Source organism: Hesperophylax consimilis, chromosome 19, assembly GCF_061612785.1.
Source record: "Hesperophylax consimilis isolate HC1 chromosome 19, BYU_Hcon_1.0, whole genome shotgun sequence".
Classification (NCBI taxonomy): domain Eukaryota; kingdom Metazoa; phylum Arthropoda; class Insecta; order Trichoptera; family Limnephilidae; genus Hesperophylax; species Hesperophylax consimilis.
Genome location: NC_142854.1, coordinates 29,793,292 through 29,800,985, shown reverse-complemented (window position 1 = coordinate 29,800,985; position 7,694 = coordinate 29,793,292).

The following is a 7,694-nucleotide window of genomic DNA, read 5'->3' as shown; positions in this document are numbered from 1 at the left end:
CATGAATTCTGTATTTATATTTTTTTTTTAATAACTTCATGACTGAACCCTCAAATTGAAATATTTAATCATTTAAAACAATACTAGCAACTCAAATGAATATTAAAACCAGAAAAAGATTTAGTCGCATACTTGGTACCAATTTAAGATGTGTTTTGTGCTCACGAATTCTGTATTCATATTATTTTTTGAATAACTTCATGACTAAATCTTCAAATTGAAATATATAATCATTTAAAACAATATTAGCGACTCATATGAATATTTAAACCAGAAAAATCTTCAGTCGCAGATTTCGTAAACATTTAAAATGGGTTTTGTGCTAAAAAATGTATTTGTTTCTGTTTCTGTTATCTTACTGAAATTAAATAAAAATTACTTCACAAAATGTAACAAAGTTTTTCATTTTTCTGATAAACAGAGAGATGTTAACATTCAATGTTGTCGTAGAAAAGCACAATCATTGTTTGAACATGTTTTTTCTTTTAAAGTAAAGGAATTCAAATTTCAAGTAATTTTGAGCTATTTTTACGACGGCCTCGGGATGACAGATTTTCAACTTACAAAGCGCCGTCCTGAGAAAATGTGCCGTAAGGAAAGACACCTTATAGCTCATTTTCGCAGGACCGCACTTTATGAGTTGGAGCCTTGTCGTCCTGAGAGAATCTGTTAACATTTCTAACATTTATTTTTAAAATAATATTTTAGACTGATGAATAGCACAATATGATAGTATAGGGAAGATCATATTGTCTATGGCCGCACTTTTTTTAATTGTTTCCTCTACTTTGTTTAGTGGTTTGTTTATTACTCAAATCTTGTATGACGTCATCCGTGGACCCTACTAAAGGCCGAAGTTATCAATCTAGTGATTGGTTTATTTATGGTCCCACACAGCTATTAGACGAATCTCTCTGGCAACAGCGCTTTTATAATGTCTATTGCAACGCCTGTCTTTAAAATGCGTTTGTTTCTATGGAATTGCAAATATCGAAACGGTAAACAGACGTGATTTATTTATGCAGACGACATTTTTGCCTAATTAATTCTTGGTAAGTACATTAGTTTTTGGTTTCGTTAATTATTATGCGATCTTACTAGAGATTTGAGTCGAATTAAAAGATTTGTCTTTTTTTCAGGATGAATAAACGAGACCGAAGCATTAATTTTAAAGACGATTGACAATGTAAACAAACTACTTGAATATAAAATAAGCGACGCGTTGATGACCTTAGGAGATAACGTTAATTCTTCGGCATCAGGTATTATAATATTACAAATGAGAATGTTCAAAGTCACTCAATGTCACGCACTGATTCTTTTATAATAATAATAATAATAATAATATTTTATTCCAGGATGTGGGGAGGTTTGTGCAATCCCACACGTCCCATATAGATATACATTTTTTTTGTACAATAGATATAATAAATTATCAAATAAGGAAAACTATGCAGGGTGTGGTCTTGAGTGCGCTTGGGCCCAGCGCTCACTCAGGAGTGGCGCTTGGTGCTGGTAGGCTGCGGTCACCAACGTGTTGGCGGAGGCCATTAGCCGCATCCTGGCTCCAGTGACCCGGTGTCTCATCAGGCCGGCAAATCCATTCAGTCCTAGTTCCGTGAACACTGTCGATGCGCTGCTGTATCTTCGGTATCCAAATATTATTCTACAGGCGTCATTATATTGAATTCGGAGTCGTTCCATCGAGCAAGTTCGGTAGTAACACCATGTCTCACACGTATACAGGCCAGTACAGAATGCGTTGAACAGTATTTTTTTAACGGTATTGCTGCATTTGCAAAATCTGCGGGCAATCATGTTAGAAACTATGCTAAGGCTTCTCCTTTGTCGTTCGATATCGCCATCTTCCGATAGGTTTTCATTAATAATGTGCCCCAAGTATTTCACGTTCGAACATGTATTTATTTTTGCCTCGTTAAGGTATACGGGGAGCATATTACTTGTATCTTGACTTTTTCCGTGGTGGAACGCAATCAATTCCGTCTTCTTCGGGTTGTACATCATATTATGCTGTTTTCCATATTCTTCACAAATGTTTAGGAGTAATCTTAATCCCTTGATCGACGGAGCTAGGAGGATCATGTCGTCCGCGTAGCTTATATGATTCATACATATACTGTTAACACGACAGCCCGTTCTGATGTCCAGGCGACTTGACAACTCGTCCATGTATACATTAAATAGAATGGGGGACATACACCCTCCTTGCCTTACTCCTGACCGCAAATATATCGGCTGGGAGTATGTACTTGCCCACCGTACAACATTTTCTTGCTGGGAGTGCCATCGGGATAGTATGTTTATAAATGAGGTAGGTATATTCCTAGCTTTCAATTTATCCCATAATGTTTTATGACAGTATTTATCTTTTGAATTATTGTTCTTCCTGTTAACCCTAAAGCCTTGCAACGTGCATCTCGAACTGTCAGAATTCAGATTCCATATAAATTCGCTATTTTTTAATGTATTTCAAAATAAAATACTGTTCTTGAAAGCGTATTAAAGACTCTTTCAGTTTTCTGCAGTACAAAACGACTTATGCACTTAAAAATATAACATTTTTGAACTCAAACATTGATAATGCTTTTAAAGTCACTTAGGTTCACATGGTTTTTTATCGTGCAAACTGTAATTACTACTTTACACGAAACAAAAATGTGTTTAACTAGACAAAGATGTTATAAAAGTTATTGTCCCTTAACTTTTTTTCATTTAATATGAAAATTTGCAAACCTTGACAAATTTTTTTCAAACGCTAAATGTTGTTTCAAAGAATTAATTGAATATTCGGAAGCGTTTATAGTATATTATCAAATGCAAACTGAAAACGCACTATTCTCTCTTATACTTCTAGATAACCCGAATGTTCGAGGTGTTCTTCATAGAAGGAGATGAAGACGAAGCATTCCTCGATAGCCGTCCACTTCCAGGGCTCTTGTTGGGTACGCAGTCTCCGCTCCAGAAGCCAGACCTTATGCCGTGGGATAGTTGGACCATCCCCCTGCTTGGCACGCCTTAGCGAGCAGGCAGCCGCAGCCGGTGTCTGCTGTGAGGCGGCCACTGTCTCAAATAAGCCACCGACTCGTTAAACAGAATTCCCCAGACTCCAGAGGGTCCTGATACTTGAACACAATTGAGGAAATAGGAGAAAGATGATAAGAGGCAATTGAAACTGAAAAGCACAATTAAAAATTGCAATAATAAATAAATATTTTTTTAATTCCATTCCCTTTTAACAAATATATTTTTTTAATACATAATTATTTACAAATATGGAACTTAACTTATATAAGATTATAAAACAATAAACATTATTCAATGATCTCGCAGCTGGATTCACGCTACCTCTCCTGGAAACAGTTGTATCTAATAATTAAATTGGCATCGCGGATTACTTCAATTCAATTCAATTCAATTTGTTTATTAATTTCAAAAACATTACAAAATTGTTCATTTCAAAGCGTTTTTAAAATAATTTTTATAATAAGAATTAAAATATTAATATTTACAGTGTGTAAATCAACTATACAAGTGATAATAAAGCTTGCCTTTTAAAGGAAGCTTATGAAAACTTACTTGCGTGTTTATGCAGAACACACCATTTCTGTTGAGGCGTACTTCAGCATTTTTTCACCTGAAATAAGAGAAAGTAATTTCAGTAATCAACATAATTATTTCAGTGCAATGGCAATGCCATTAGGTGACAACACTGTACTTGTCACTTGTCCGAAGAGTCTTGTGAATGATGTTGGCTTGTGCTTTCATCATTTTAATAGCCTTCATTGATTCGAATGACTATTTATCAATATTGTATGTACCACTGTAGTTTATTATTGAAGTAGCAGAGATTCTTACTTGGTGACATTGCGATTTGCAATATGTTTGCAGGATAGCCTTTAGGAACTGAGCCAAATTATAAATAAACCTCTTTTGGGGGCCAGGTCCTAAGGGAAGTGAACGTACACTGGACGGAGGTGTACAATAGCCTCCTAACACTTCTTTTTGGTGCAGCATTATTCCTGAAAACAATTATACCATGGTGTCTATGTACAATGCTTGTAGCAGGATAATGATGGTATAATAATACATTATGTGGGCACACAAAATAACATTACACACAGTAAGTAACGTCACTGAGTACATACACTGTTATTATTTGAGTACAGCTATTTCGTTATGTATTTGTATTAAAATAACATACCTGGTGGTGGTTCTCAGAGACATTTTATCGATGATTCGGTTGTGGATTACATAACAGCATGTTTCATCAGTCGAAGACGCGAAATGAAATCTACATCGTTCAAGACTTTTCATCATTCAGAAATTTTTTCACAGGCTTATTGTCATTTATTGTTTACTCTTGGTATTCGCATTACTGACGCCCGCGACACGTCATATGCTTCTGAATCTTCAATTCTGCCAAAATCCTCAATTAAATTCTTTATGTACAACCTTTAAAAGGGACACGTGTGTAAACCTTCAATCTTTTAAAAAGTACATCAAATCTTGGCTAAAAAACACTGAACTAGATATTTTTTTCTTATACGTTTTAGCAAAGCTATCTGTAACATTTATATCCATGTTTACATTATTCTTTTATTATTTCACATATATACAAAACAGCGGATATATTTTATTGTTTGTAATGCTTTGTCTGATAATTCACTTTTTAAGATGTCTTCAAAACCTAGGATTTACCTTATTTTTTGTGTTATTTTAAAACTTTTACATATTTCATGATTTAGTTTCTTGTATTGCATCTCAACAGTAACTCTTTTAAAATAATTTAAATTTATATTTGATATTGTATCTCCACTTAAACCATAGAAACAAGATAAAAATACTTATAATACCCACACTCATGCTTCGCCTTCCTGGGATTTTTTTTAAAATTATGTACATTTATTTCAATATTTTTTATACATTTTTAATATTTTGTGTAACCATGTATGTATAAAAAAAAATTCAATAATATAAAAAAAAAATCCACATTAACGTAAAATAAACACTGAACTCTAAATAAAAGTGTAAACTTCACAGCTGCAACTATCAAGTGTCAAGTCAAATAGTACTGAAAGGCAATAGGTAGAAAACTCGGCTTACATATCCGACATATAACCACTATTAGCTGCTTCAAGTACCCTATAGTGAAGAGGGACTTTATCTTACAGGTAAGCGTTTTTGAGCGTTGGTGAAATCGAAATAATACTTTATCCTATGCATAGTGCTTATGACAGCTTATGAGCACAATGGTGAAATACCCCGTTAGTCTAAGAAATATACTTAACTTAAAAATTCTTAAAAATATTTACTGTGCTCTAGCCCAGTGTTCCGCAAAGCGTAGGTATTCCGCGGCACACTGGTGTACCGTGGTCATCAGTTGGTGTGCCGCGGAAAAAAATCAAGGTATTGTGAAGATAATAAGAAAGCAAATGGGAGCAAATGAAAGATAATATCAGTCCCTTCTGTTTCATACAGAAGTAGGCTTTCTCGTGGAAAAGTGCTATTTCGGATTTACGAGCTAAAATATGAGTCCCAGAAGTTTTTAGAGGCCCAGGTTTCAGATTTTGCTTCTGTGTTTGAAAAAAAGAATGGGTAGTAAAACTTGCGGACATATTCGCTCATATAAATGAACTCAACAGAAAAATGCAAGGCAGGAATTCATATATTTTAACGTCTTCGGACAAAACTGAAAGCTTTCGCGCTAAGTTGGTATTATGGATCAGCCACGCTGTCAATGGTAGTAATAGATTGTTTCCAAATGTCATGGCTGCCTATTCAGAAACAATGTGCAGGCTTTGATAGTGAAAGACTTGGAGTTATTAGCAGAAAAAAAGAACTGTTATTTTCCTAAGTTTGACCTACAACCTATGGACTGGGTATGAAATTCACTCTCGGATATCATTTCCCTTGGACACTTACCGATAAACGAGCAGGAAGAATTCATAGAGTTAAAAACTGATAGGAAATTAAAACTAAAATTTTCCAAAGTAGAGCATGTGCTAGCATATAAAAAATGAGTATCCACTGCTTTCAAAGCATGCTGTTAAAATATATTTCCGTTTGCCAAACCTACTTATGCGAATTGGGATTTTTAACTCTCACTACTATTAAATCGAAAAAAAGAGAACGCCTGAGGACGATCAATGAAGAGATGAGAGCAGTCTTATAAACGATTGCTCCAAATTTTGATCTCCTGTGCTCAGTTAAACAGGCTCACATTTCTCACTAAACATTTTTTCATGTTAGATATATAGTGATTTTAGTAATAAATAAATATTAAATAAACATTGCTTTTTTCTTTGGTGTACCTCTAAAATTGATTGATTTGATAGGTGTAACTTGAACACAAAAAGTTTGCGGAACACTGCCCATTCAATAAAACAATATGGTATCGTCGCATGGGGGGGAGCTTACAAATCTTCACTTTTACCGAAGGAAATCACTCAAAGACTAATAATAAAAATTTGAATAAAAAAAAACATTCAACTTCCCAACCTCACAACTTCTCCAAGACTTTCAAGTCCCACCACTAAAATATACAAAAAACACGCTGCTTCAAATCCACAAAGATCTCTTTAAGAAGTCACACCATGCCATGGTTCGTGTTGAGAGCAATAGGCAAAATACAATGGGTCGCTTGAGCACTCCATTAATGCACACCCATTACTGAAGTGGTGTGGTTTAATCAACTAACGACAGAGATGAGGCTAAAACCGGACTATAATACATTTGAAAGTAAATAAAAACTTTACTACATTAAATGATTCAGCTAATTAGAATCACGATGACACCTCATTATATTACTTCATATATTATTATATAAAAACAAAAATCTCTTCATTTTGTATATTTTTATGATTTTATTCTTCTAAATAGATATATATTTTTTTATTTAATTTATATAAGTGGGTACAAGATGTTATATAAGGACACATGGTTACAAAATATATTTATGTTCGCAATCTCACCAATGAAGAAACTGTTTCTTGTGATTAGTGAGCGAGTTACACTAATTATAAGAAAAATAGAATACGATTATGATATTGGTAAGTATATGTATATATATATGTAGAATAATGTTCTCGGTTTACCCGCGTAAAGTAGTCCTTAAAAGGACTTTTTAATTTTTGACGTTTCGGACAGATCTCACTGTCCATCTTCAGAGGCCTTATGTCCTGAATTTCGTCTCAAACTGAACGCTTTCGCGTGTCTGTTTGGTCCGGAAGTCAAGATACAAGTGGGTGCTTATCAATTCTTATGTCTAGGACGAAGTATGCGTGTTGATAGTGATTTGACGGTAGAGGGGGTGGGGGCGGGGTTGGCAATATCAAGCAGTATGTGTGTAGCGACCTGATTGGGTTGCTTTGAACTTGTTGGAAGTGTTTCTGAGAATTTTGGAAATGTCGGTTTTGGGTTATTTTGGTCAATTATAACTTTCCAGGTGTTGGGAATTCTGATTGAGTCATTTCTGGTATTCATATTATTTTTATGTTTATGAATTTCAATTGCTTCGCGGTAAATTCTTTTTGGCTCATTGTATATGCTAGCTATTGTTGTGGTATTATTAAAGTCGTAGTGTAGAATTGAAGAAGTAGAATAGAACATGTAGAATTGCAGAACACAAGGTAGATGTCACTAATAAACGCTTAACTTCATCCATAGTACAACAT